This window comes from Bison bison, unplaced genomic scaffold (assembly GCF_000754665.1).
Source record: "Bison bison bison isolate TAMUID 2011002044 unplaced genomic scaffold, Bison_UMD1.0 scf7180017864063, whole genome shotgun sequence".
In the NCBI taxonomy this organism is placed as follows: Eukaryota; Metazoa; Chordata; class Mammalia; order Artiodactyla; family Bovidae; genus Bison; species Bison bison.
The window spans coordinates 12,704,994-12,717,377 of record NW_011494635.1 but is presented as its reverse complement, the minus strand read 5'-3'; positions in this window follow the sequence as shown (position 1 = coordinate 12,717,377).

The following is a 12,384-nucleotide window of genomic DNA, read 5'->3' as shown; positions in this document are numbered from 1 at the left end:
GGATCCCCTACTAATCTCCAACATTAAAAATCACATGAGTCTGCTCTATTTACCCCAGTTTTTAAAATATATATTTAAGAGGCTGGAAAATTTTTTTTTACACTGAGATGCTTAACCAACAATTACTTGGGGCAACAGTTAGGCCAAGAGCCTGAATTCCTTGACTCAAACCTCTGTTGACTTAAAAAATATTAGCAACCTAAAAGTTGAGAATTATGTTTTATTCAGGAGGAATTTTTAGGACTTTAGGCTGAGAGAGAGCATCTCAAAGAACACTGACAGAACTCTCTGAGGAGGTAAGTAAAGGGAGGAGCCAGTTTATATGGAAGTTTTGCAACAAAATAGTCTGGACATCAAAAGATTATTGTTAAAGAAAACCAGATATCCAAAGGTAAGGAATTTTGTGCTTTTCTATGTGTGGAAAGATGCAAGAGTCTGTCTCACTGAAGCATTCCTTTGATATGCACGTCAGCTATCTGGGACCCGTATCCTCTGTTTTCACATTCTGAGTTTCCTCAGGGCTCAACGTAGGGAGTGTGTACTGTCTGGTGGCTGCTATATGGCAAGAATTATTATCCTCTTGATGAAAGTGAAAGATGAGAGTGAAAAAGTTGGCTTAAAACTCAACATTCAGAAAACTAAGATCATGGCATCTGGTCTCATTATTTCATGGCAAATAGATGGAGAACCAGTGGAAACAGTGACAGACTTTATTTTTTTGGGCTCCAAAATCACTAGAGATGGTGACTGCAGCCATGAAATTAAAAGACGCTAGCTCCTTGGAAGGAAAGTTATGACCAACCTAGACAGCCTATTAAAAAGCAGAGACATTACTTTGCCAACAAAGGTCTGTCTAGAGAAAGCTATGGTTTTTCCAGTGGTCATGTATGGATGTGAGAGTTGGACTATAAAGAAAGCTTAGTGCCGAAGAATTGATGCTTTTGAACTGTGGTGTTGGAGAAGACTCTTGAGAGTCCTTTGGATTGCAAAGAGATCCAACCAGTCCATCCTAAAGGAAATCAGTCCTGAATATTCATTGGAAGGGCTGATCCTCCAATACTTTGGCCTGAAGTGAAGAACTGATTCATTTGTAAAAACCCTGATGCTGGGAAAGATTGAAGGCAGGAGGAGAAGGGGACAACAGAGGATAAGATGATTGGATGGCATCACCAACTCCATGGACGTTAGTGTGAGTAAGCTCCAGGAGTTGGTGATGGACAGGGAGGCCTGGGGTGCTGCAGTCCATGGTGTTGCAAAGAGTCGGACACGACTGAGCAACTGAACTGAACTGAACTGTCTGATAGCTGCTATATGGCAAGAATTATTATCTTCCTGAGTTCCCTCAGGGCTCACCAGCTCACCATCTGTGGTGGCTGCAATTGCTGGTGACTGCGACATCAGTGTTTACTGATATGGCAGGAAATATTTCATTTCTCACCCCCTCTGGGGACCCCAGAGTACTTTATATAAAATTAGATAAAATGGTTAGGGAATAAAGGAGAAAAACTTCTAGAATTTCTCCTATAAGATTGAAACTTGTCGACTGGATCCTAATGAAAGCTAAATTTAACTGTATAAAAGTTGATAGCACTGAGAAATGCTTCCCTTGTGTGTTATTATAAAACAAGGCATATAAATCTGTCTCTCAGGAAGTATTAACTAAACATACTAAAAGAAACCAATAGGATAATCTGATCCACACAAATAAGCAAAAACTGGAAACTAGCATTCAGGGGTTAATTAAAGTAAAATTAGTGACTTTTGCTCTGGGTTTAACTTGTAAACTTAGGAAGGTGAAAGGTCTTTGCTGAATGTCCTATACAGTCTTTTGAAGGCATGATTAATTAAACTCTAGAAGATAGAATTCATAAATTTCAGTTTAGTTAGAAGTCTTTTCACTGATATATAGTCAGACAAATCAATCTTTTAAATTCATCTAGGTGACAGACTGGAGAAGGACATAGCAACCCACTCCAGTACTCTTGCCTGGAAAATCCCATGGATGGAGGAGCCTGGTAGGCTACAGTCCATGGGGTCGCGAAGAGTCGGACACGACTGAGTGACTTCACTTTCACTTTTCACTCTTATGCATTGGTGAAGGAAATGGCAACCCACTCCAGTGTTCTTGCCTGGAGAATCCCAGGGACAGAGGAGCCTGGTGGGCTGGGGTCGCACAGGGTTGGACATGACTGAAGAGACTTAGCAGCAGCAGCAGCAGGTGACAGACCAGTTCTTTGGGGAACTAAAGCAACTGTTGATCACTTATAAAGCTCTACAGACCAGAAATGGAAACAGAGGTCACATGGACCCGAGGCTGAGCCTAATTAGCTCAATCAGGCAGAATTTGAAACAAAGGAAAAAAAAATGACAAAGTGGCTGTTCAAGCCACTGGGAATGCTCCCTCAGCCAAGCTTTTCAAAGAATAAAACCTTAGTCTTCTGAGCAAGCAACTTTAATGATTCCAATTGTCCTTTGTAAAATAGTAAGCTTATATTGTACTACCTGATTCATAACTATGTTTTCTTTCTAAAGGTAAGCCATGAGATCTTTAGTTTTGCCCATTTATAGGTCTGTGTACACATTATATTCAAAAGCAGAGACACTACTTTGCCAACAAAGGTCCGTCTAGTCAAGGCTATGGTTTTTCCTGTGGTCACGTATGGATATGAAAGTTGGACTGTGAAGAAGGCTGAGCGCCGAAGAATTGATGCTTTTGAACTGTGGTGTTGGAGAAGACTCTTGAGAGTCCCTTGTTCTGCAAGGAGATCCAACCAGTCCATTCTGAAGGAGATCAGCCCTAGGATTTCTTTGGAGGTAATGATGCTAAAGCTGAAACTCCAGTACTTTGGCCACCTCATGTGAAGAGTTGACTCATTGGAAAAAACTCTGATGCTGGGAGGGATTGGGGGCAGGAGGAGAAGGGGACGACAGAGGATGAGATGGCTGGATGGCATCACTGACTCGATGGACGTGGGTCTGAGTGAACTCCGGGAGTTGGTGATGGACAGGGAGGCCTGGTGTGCTGTGATTCATGGGGTCGCAAAGAGTTGGACATGACTGAGCGACTGAACTGAACTGAACTGAACTGTACACATTATACATATGAGATATCTTTACCTCCAGAAAGTATTATCAAAATTGAACTTATAAAGAGCTCATTTTAATTTGAAAGTGTTTACAAATTAAATATAAAAGAAACCAGCCAAAATGACTCAGATTCATTCATGCTGGGAAATATTCAATATTAAATTGATATCTGGTACTAAAGTTAAAGTTTGTTGATCTAATTTATATAGACATGTCTTTAGAGTCATCAACATTAAGTATCAGTATAATACTTTATTGTATCTAGGTTTAACAGAAGTCAAATAAGACCTTACTGTATCTTTTGCAGGGGCTTCTCTGGTGGCTCAGTGGTAAAGAATCCCCCTGCCAATGCAGGAGATGTAAGAGATGCAGGTTTGATCCCTGGGTTGGAAGATCCCTTGGAGAAGGAAATAGCAACCCACTCCAGTATTCTTGCCTGGGCAATCCCATGGATAGAGGAACCTGGTGGGTTACAGTTCATAGGGTTGCAAAAGAGAGACACAACTTAGTGACTAAACAACAATGAGACAATGTATCTGTTGCAAGGAAAATAACTTGACATGATGAAACTTTAAGGTAACTGTAAATAAGAGAAGAGCTTTTGAGTAAACTCTTTCAGAATAATTATATTTTAGCTATGTCTACTTAGAGACTTCCCTGGTGGCACAGTGGATAAGAATCTTCCTGCCAATGTGGGGGCTATGGATTTGACTCCTGGTCTGGGAAGATCCCACATGCCTCAGAGAAACTAAGCCTGTGTGCCACAGCAACTAAGCCCATGCTCTAGAGCCCATGAGCCATAACTACTGAGCCCACGTGCTGAAAATACTAAAACCTGTGTGCCTAGAGCCTATGCAACAAGAGAAGCCATTGCTATGAGAAGTTTGCACAACACGAAGATTAGACCTCACTCTCGCAACTAGAGAAAGCCTGTACAAAAGCAACCAAGACCCAGTGCAGCCAAAAATACATAAATAAAGAAATGAAATGAAAAAAGTTTCAACCTGAATTATTTGTTTTTTAAAAAAGAAGTGTCTACTTAAAATGATTTCTTAGGAAGAAATGTCTGTTTAAAAGTCTACTTAAAATGAACTTTGGTAACAAAGTTCTAGAGTTTTGCTCATTGAAGTGACAGAAGTTTATGAATATGTCAGTCATTCCCAAATAAAATAAGATACTAAGAGAGCAATTACTAAACAGAGAAACAAAAGTATTTAGGACTATTAATGAAAATGTTTGGTGTCACCTTGAGATGTTTTTAGAAATGATCACTGATAGGGTTGGGCAGGAGGCAGAGTTTAGGTGGTCTGTCCACCCCTGTGGTGGTGCTGTGTGCTGGGATCATGCACAATACCCTGCTTTCACTCCCAGTTCAGCTGCTCAGACACGTCTGACTACTTGTGATCCCGTGGACTGCAGCATGCCAGGCTTCCCTGTCCTTCACTAACTCGCAGGTCTTGTTCAAACTCATGACTATCAGGTAGGTGATGCCATCCAACTCTCTCATCCTCTGTCATCCCCTTCTCCTCCTGCCTTCCATCTTTCCCAGCATCAGGGTCTTTTCCAAAGAGTCAGTTCTTTGCATCAGGTGGCCAAAATATTGGAGTTTCAGCTTCAGCATCAGTCCTTCCAATGAATATTCAGGACTGATTTCCTTTAGGATGGCTTGGTTGGATCTCCTTGCAGTCCAAGGGACTCTCAAGAGTCTTCTCCAACACCACAGTGGAAAAGCATCAATTCTTCAGCACTCAGCTTTCTTTATAGTTCAACTCTCACATCCATACATGACTACTGGAAAAACCATAGCCTTAACTAGACAGACCTTTGTTGTCAAAGTGATGTATCTGCTTTTTAACAGGCTGTCTAGGTTTGTCGTAGCTTTTCTTCCAAAGAGAAGGCATATTTTAATTTCATGGCTGCAGTCACCATCTGCAGTGATTTTGAAGCCCCCTCAAATAAAGACTGTCACTGTTTCCATTGTTTCCCCATTTATTTGACATAAGGTGATGGGACTGGATGCCATGATCTTAGTTTTTTGAATTGAGTTTTAAGCCAACTTTTTCACTCTCCTCTTTCACTTTCATCAAGAGACTCTTTAGTTTCTCTTCGCTTTGTGCCATAAGGCTGGTGTCATCTGTGATTCTGAGGTTATTTGTATTTCTCCTGGCAATCTTGATTCCAGTGTGTGCTTCATCCAGCCCAGCATTTCTCATGATGTACTCTGCATATAAGTTAAATAAGTGAGGTGACAATATACAGACTTGACATACTCCTTTCCTGATTTGGAACCAGTGTGTTTTTCCATGTACAGTTCTTCTGTTACTTCTTTACCTGCATACAAATTTCTCAGGAGGGAGGTAAGGTGGTCTGGTATTTCCATCTCTTTAAGAATTTTTCACAGTTTTTTTGTGCTCCACACAGTAAAGGCTTTGGACTAGTCAATAAAGCAGAAGTAGATGTTTTTCTGGAACTCTCTTGCTTTTTCAATGATCCAATGGATATTGGCAATTTGATCTCTGGTTCCTCTGCCTTTTCTACATCCAGCTTGAACATCTGGAAGTTCATGGTTCATGTACTGTTGAAACCTGGCTTGGAGAATTTTGAGCATTACTTTTCTAGTGTGTGAAATGAGTGCAACTGTGCATTAGTTTGAATATTCTTTGGCATTGCCTTTCTTTGGGATTGGAATGAAAACTGACCTTTTCCAGTCCTGTGGCCACTGCTGAGTTTTCCAAATTAACTGGCATATTGAGTGCAGCTCTTTCACAGCATCATCTTTCAGGATTTGAAATAGCTCAACTGGAATTCCACCACCTCCACTAGTTTTGATCATAGTGATGCTTCCTAAGGCCCACTTGACTTTGCATTCCAGGATGTCTGGCTCTAGGTGAGTGATCACATCATCGTGATTATTTGGGTCATGAAGATCTTTTCTGTATAGTTCTCCTGTGTATTCTTGCTACCTCTTCTTAATATCTTCTGCTTCTGTTAGGTCCATACCATTTCTGTCTTTTATTGTGCCCATCTTTGCATGAAATGTTCCCTTGGTATCTCTAACTTTCTTGAAGAGATTTCTAGTCTTTCCCATTCTATTGTTTTCCTCTTTTTTTTTTTTTTGCACTGATCACTCCCCACCATTTCTGAGGTTAATATTATAGCCTTTTTGTATGCTATTATTCATAATTTGCATGTGTGAGGGGACAAAGGCCCACTGTGTCAAAACAGAAATTGAATTCTACTGCCAGAGTTGCAGAGAGATAGTGAATGGAGAAAGGCACACCATGGGGGCATTTTATTGGGAGCTGAATGATATCTGGCAGGCTCTTCTTGGTCTTTTCTAGAGTATGGAGGAAAGTGGAAAATGCTTTATTACTTTGGACAGCACATTTTCCTTCTGCTGTTGCCTGTGGGTTTTGAGGATGAAGATATGTTTTTCATCTCTGGTGCGTCAACCTTCACTCAGACCATAATGTGACGCTCACTGTGCGAGTCCACACATGGAGTTCCCTGGAGCCTGTGTGCTCTGAGATGACTAAGCCTTTTTAAATGGATGCAGGGAAGTCCACTCTTCTTTATAGTAAGCCAGCGCCTGACTTGTTAAGAGGATGTACCAACTGTATACGACAAAGCTGTGTGGTTTCCTTTTATCTGTCAACTTACAGGGAACTCTTCAGCCCAACCAATTATCACTTCCTGTTTTCACTAAGGGATGCTGAGGGGCTCTGCAAGGCAAATATCACTGCCACCATCTCTCAGCAAGGGGACACATTTGTTTTTGATTAGAAAACCTCAGTTGTCACTCTCTTTGTTGGTTGGATGTAGGAAGTATCCCAGGGATATTCAGTGACAGTGGTTTCCTCATGACTGAGAAGACATAGACTGCATTCTTTTACCTTTGGAAATCCACCAACAAGAGTGAATAGGAGCAAACTGTTCATGTGACTTCATTGGCTGATACTGAGGGAATCTAGGTTGTATTTTCAGGAACTTCAGGCAATAAGAAACAAGTTAAAGAAGCCAGGAAATATGTCTGCTTTCTTTCAGGTGTCTGATTAACTACTCGGTGAAGAATCTGTACAGTGCATTCTCCCAGGGAAGGCTGTGTACTCAGGCGATGTCCTCTAACAAAGTTATACCTAGGTGTTGTGTAGTCTGCACCAGGACTGTGATTTTAGCTCTTCCTTTCACAGTTCGTGCATCACATGAACCAGTTCTAACCCAACTGTCTCTCCTGTTCCCAAAAAGATCCTGTCCATATGCAGCCCTTTAAGTGAATCACAGATATATGATCACTGCAGTATCTGTGGAATCAGATGTGGAAAGTTGTGAGGTCACGTTGGCTCTCATGGTTAGTTTTGAAAAATACCAGATGATCAAAATGAAACTTCTTGTTATTTCTAGAGGAAATGGAGATTCAAATGTCACAACAGAAAGAGATTTCATGGTGGTGGCCATATAGTTGCTGTTGCTGGTAAGTTTGGTGGGATTGATTGTTAGCATTCAATTACTTTTTGAGTAGGAGTCTTTTATAATTTGCGAGTTTTTTTTCAAAATGAAATATTGTTTTAACAATAATAATTTCTTTTTTCAAAGGCCATTAGAGTGATTCTCCATTGAAAAAGAAAACAATAAAACTCACATTGAAATGGACATCAGCTTGGTCACTTTGGAAATGTTCGGGTGTCCTGAAGCCCATAATTAAGTATGGGCTTCAGATTTGGTTGAATCCAGTAAACTTTCCAATTCAAGCCTGTGGGTTAATTTCCACTTGATGATCCTGGTAGCAAAGTGGTGTTCTCTTTAAATTAGACTGAACCATTTTAAAAAATATTGATTAATTATAGTTGCTATGAAATAATTTTCTTCTGCAGTAGCATGTTTATAAAATTAGGTTGATAATGAAGTGAAGGGAGCAAAATATCAATAAGTAGTCAATTTGGGGAAAGGTGTATAGGAATTTTTGTTCTGATTTTTCAAATTTTCTATAAGTTTGAACTTTTAATAAAAATGTTAAAGTTATAAAAATTGCATTGACAAAAAGAAGAAATTATTACAGGTAATTTATGTTCACCAATCTTCAAATACTAAAGTAAAAGATAGTTCATAACTGCTTATTTCTTAGTTTTCACTAGATATTAAGATTTTAAGAATTGAGGATTCTAATTTAAACATGTAATTAAAGCTAGTAGAAATAACGAAGCATTTCAGTATACAGTAGGAAAGTAGAATGTGTGTTTTCAGTAAAGAAGGTATGAGGAGTGAAATACATTTTATTGAGGGAAAAGAAAGAAAGTATGTTTTAGAGCTGACTATTTTGAATGGAAAAACAGGACAAACTGATATTGATACAGAAAGTGATGAAAGGTTGTAGAAAGGAATCCTGAGGGAAAAAATTTTATATGTGGTCAGGATTATTAAATTTAGGTTGAAGTTAATTAAGTGAGTGGATTTTATTGTTAAGTAATCTAGTACAAGACTGGAATTTGATTTCTTTCTCTGTTAAAAGAATGAAGTTTCATAGAGTGCTCCTTTTTGATAACAGATTGTATGAATTTTGCCCTAAGTCATCTGTATTCGTTTTGTGGGTGTGTGTGACTTTGGTTAAATGAATGTTTTGCTTCACAGTGACCTATAATCCTGTTGTATTTTAAAAGCTTTGTGGTATCTTTGAGCCCTCATGAAGGGTGGACAGGCAAAGGCCCCAGGAAAAGTACACTCATTTCTTTATAAATTATGTGGTTATAAAAGTGGGAGTTTCACATATGGCTTTTTTTGTATAATCAGGTTAGCAGATAGTTAGTACATTAGAGGCCTCATAAAGTCTCCAGCTGCTCTGACTCACAGCATGAGACATCTATGGGGTGAACTAGAGGGTAGGGCTCTGAGGAGGAGTCAGCCTGGTGGCCTACATAATGTGGTGTCAGGTGGGAATACACTTTGGGGCCTAAATGTAACAAAAACCCGGCTTTAGAATCAGTCTGAGTTGAAGTCTTGGTTCCAATACTTGCCAGCTGTGTGACCTTAGATAAGTAATCTTTTCTGAGACTTTGTTTCTAGGTAGGGTCAATGGTGGTAGTTTCAAGGTGAAGGATTGGCCTGGGGAAGTGCAGCTGTCTGCCCTGACAGATCCTTGAAGAGGGCAGTACCTGGATGTGGCCATTAATTTATGGACTCTAATCCTCGACTTTTCTCAGAAATTTAGAGAGTGGCACTTTGTCAAACTGTTAGGCAGTATCTACTAAACTCACTGTATTAGTTTCTTCAGTTCAGTTCAGTCTCTCAGTCGTGTCCAACTCTTTGCGACCCCATGAATCACAGCACACCAGGCCTCCCTGTCCATCACCAACTCCCAGAGTTCACTCAGACTCATGTCCATCAAGTCAGTGATGCCATCGAGCCATCTCATCCTCTGTTGTCCCCTTCTCCTCTTGCCCCAATCCCTCCCAGCATTAGAATCTTTTCCAATGAGTCAACTCTTCGTATGAGGTGGCCAAAGTATTGGAGTTTCAGCTTTAGCATCATTCCTTCCAAAGAAATCCCAGGGCTGATTTCCTTCAGAATGGACTGGTTGGATCTCCTTGCAGTCCAAGGGACTCTCAAGAGTCTTCTCCAACACCACGGTTCAAAAGCATCAATTCTTCGGCACTCAGCCGTCTTCACAGTCCAACTCTCGCATCCATTAGTTTCTTAGGACTGCCATATCAAAGAACCACAGACAGGAGACTTAAAGTAACAGAAATTTATTCTCTCATAGCTTTAGAAACTGCAAATCTGAAATCAAAGTGCTAAGAGGGCCAAACTCTCTCCAAGGCTGGAGAAGACTCTTGAGAGTCCCTTGGACAGTAAAGAGATCAGAGCAGTCAATCCTAAAGGCAATCAACACTGAATATTCATTGGAAGGACTGATGCTAAAGTTGAAGCTTAAGTACTTTGGCCACTGAATGCAAAGAGCTGACTCACTGGAAAAGACCCTGATTCTGGGAAAGACTGAGGGCAGGAGGAGAAGTAGGTGACAGAGGATGAGATAGTTGGATGGCATCATTGACTGTATGGACATGAGTTTGAGCAAACTCTGGGAGATGGTGAAGGACAGGGAAGCCTGGTGTGCTGTAGTCTATGGGGTTCCAATGGCTTAATGACTGAACACACACACACATATATCTTAATGTATAAAATACAAGTATATATATGTGTGTTATATGTATTGACTCTCATAGTAAGTCCAAAATCTGCAGAACAGACCACCAGGCTAGAGACCCAAGTAAGACATGATGTTGCAGTTCAAGTCCAAAGGCCAAGTGCTGGCAGAATTTCCTCTTGTTCAGGGAAGATGAGGCTTTTTTTCTGTATTCAGGCCTTCAACTAATTAATGAGGCCCATTCACATTATGGAAGGCAATACACTTACTTCAAATCCGCTGGTTTACTCAAAGTCCAATGCTAGGAACTTCTGTCCATAGTTCTTTAGGCACTCTGTCTAATCCCTTGAATCTATTTGTCACTTCCACTGTATAATCATAAGGGATTTGATTTAGGTCATACCTGAATGTCCTAGTGGTTTTCCCAACTATTATCAGTTAAAGTCCGAATTTGGCAATAAGGAGTTCATGAGGTTCATAACATTGTACAGGAGGCAGTGATCAAAACCATCTTCAAGAAAAAGAAATGCAAAAAGGTTGTTTGAGGAGGCCTTACAAATAGCTGAGAAAAGAAGAAAAGTGATTGGTCAAGGAGGAAAGGAAAGATATACACATCTGAATGCAGAGTTCCAAAGAATAGCAAGGAGAGATAAGAAAGCCATCCCAAGTGAAAAATGTAAAGAAATAGAGGAGAACAATAGAATGGGAAAGACTAGAGATCTCTTCAAGAAAGTTAAAAATACCATGGGAACATTTCATGCAAAGATGGGCACAATAAAGGACAGAAACACTATGGACCTAACAGAAACAGAAGACCTTAAGAAGAGGTGGCAAGAACGCACAGAAAAACTATACAGAAAACATCTTAATGACCAGATAACCACGATGATGTGACCACTCACCTAGAGCCAGACATCCTGGAGTGTGACATCAAGTGTGCCTTAGGAAGCATCACTATGAACAAAACTAGTGGAGGTGATAGAATTCCAGCTGAGCTATTTCAAATCCTAAAAGATGATGCTGTGAAAGTGCTGCACTCAATATGCCAGTTAATTTGGAAAACTCAGCAGTGGCCACCAGACTGGAAGAGGTCAGTTTTCATTCCAGTCCCAAAGAAGGGCAATGCCAAAGGGCAATGTTCAAACTACTGCACAGTTGCATTCATTTCACATGCTAGAAAAGTAAGGCTCAAAATTCTCCAAGCCAGGCTTCAACAGTATGTGAACCGAGAACTTCCAGATATTCAAACTGGATTTAGAAAACGCAGAGGAACCAAAGATCAAGTTGCCAACATCTGTTGGATCATAGAAAAAGAAAGAGAATTCCAGAAAAAACATCTACGTATTCTCTATTGACTATTATAGCCTTTGACTGTGTGGTTCACAACAAACTGTGGAAAATTCTTAAAGAGATGGAAATACCAGACCACCTCACCTGCCTCCTGTGAAACCTGTAAGCAGGTCAAGAAGCAACAGTTAGAACTGGACATGGAACAACGGACCGGTTCCAAATTGGTAAAGGAGCATGTCAAGGCTGTACTGTCACCCTGCTTATTTAACTTATATGCATAATACATTATGTAAAATGCCGGGCTGGATGAAGCTAAGCTGTAATCAAGATTGCAGGGAGAAATATCAATAACCTCAGAATCACCACCCTTATGGCAGAACACAAAGAAGAACTAAAGAGCCTCTTGATGAAAGTGAAAGAGCAGAGTGGAAAAGCTGTATTAAAACTCAACATTCAAAATACTAAGATCAATACTTAGTGGGACCTCCGGTCCCATCACTTCATGGCAAATAGATGTTGAAACAATGGAAAAAGCTACAGACTTTATTTTCTTGGGCTCCAAAATCACTGCAGATGGTGACTGAAGCCATGAAATTAAAAGACGTTTGCTCTTTGGGAAAAAAGCTATTTCAAGTTTAGACAGCCTATTAAAAAGCAGAGACATCACTTTGCCAACAAAGGTCCATATAGTCAAAGCTATAGTTTTTCCAGTAGTCATGTAAGGATGTAAGAGTTGGACCATAAGGAAAGCTGAGCACCAAAGAAATGATGCTTTTGAACTGTGGTGAGAAGACTCTTGAGAGTCCCTTGAACTGCAAGGAGATCAAACCAGTCAATTCCAAAGGAAACCAACCCTGAATATTCATTGC